The following is a 1,211-nucleotide window of genomic DNA, read 5'->3' as shown; positions in this document are numbered from 1 at the left end:
GTATTTCTTAAGAGTCTCTTTGAGAGTCTTTTGAAAACATCAATTTGACATCCATTGATTTTCTCATCAAAATCAAAATGAAAATGTCATTTTTTTAAACACTTTAAATCAAAGAAAACAAACCCTCATTGATTTATTTGAACACTTTGATTTCTTATGTTTTGTTTAAAATTATCTCCTCATTGACATTAATTTAAACATATCACAATCTTTAACCAAAATGAATAAAGTTCTCTTTTATTCACCATTGGTGTAAAGATTCAAAATTGCTTCTCCAATTTTGTAATATCTCATTGAGATATTCAATATTTAAGAATTATTATCACTATATAATTCTCAAATATTTTCTCTTTTGACCATTATTTAGACTATAAGTCTATTGAGTCAATATGTCATCCCACAATTTTTTAATCCACTTTGATCCATTTTTTCTTGCAATGGCAAGACACAACCATTAAAAGATGTAACCCCCTTAGTTTCATCTTTTCTTATCTCATAAAATGAGATGCTCATCTTTTAAATGAGAAAATTTTAAATTATCAAATAATTCTTTTATTCACAAATCACATACTAACAATAATATAGGATAAAACCTATTAAAATCTCACTAATGTTTGCATGATTATATTTCAATGTAATTTCACATTGATGTCAACATACATGACTAATATCATACTAATATGGCTCTTTATTAATATGAGAACATGAATTACAAATATCATACACATATGATTTCACATTTCTATTGATTCACAAAATCAATATATTTAAACATGTCATATAAAACTCATATAGTTGTCATTCTAATAATTTCTCATTAACACAAAATAGGACAATTCTATGACATGCTAGCATTTTACCCAATAATCTACTAGATTATTTACATATTAATCACATATAACAAAAACTCAAGATATTAAATTATCTTCTAATCTAACCACTATAGCAAAGGAGATTAGAAAACAATGAACCTCATTTATAAACTTTTCTTCTTCTCATTTCTATCACTATATAAAAACCATTAGATCTTCTAAGAAAACCAAAGAAGAACATTATCTTATCTTACCATCTTTTCAAAGTTGGATCCTCATATGATCTCCATGGTTTCTCCTTCCATTGAAAAGGAAGATAAGCTTTTGATTGTTAGAGAATATATATTATTGCTCAATGGAAATATGGAAAAACCAATATACAACTCTATGCAAAAATAC

The sequence above is a fragment of the Humulus lupulus genome, chromosome X (assembly GCF_963169125.1).
Source record: "Humulus lupulus chromosome X, drHumLupu1.1, whole genome shotgun sequence".
Lineage (NCBI taxonomy): Eukaryota > Viridiplantae > Streptophyta > Magnoliopsida > Rosales > Cannabaceae > Humulus > Humulus lupulus.
This window is presented reverse-complemented; position numbering follows the sequence as displayed.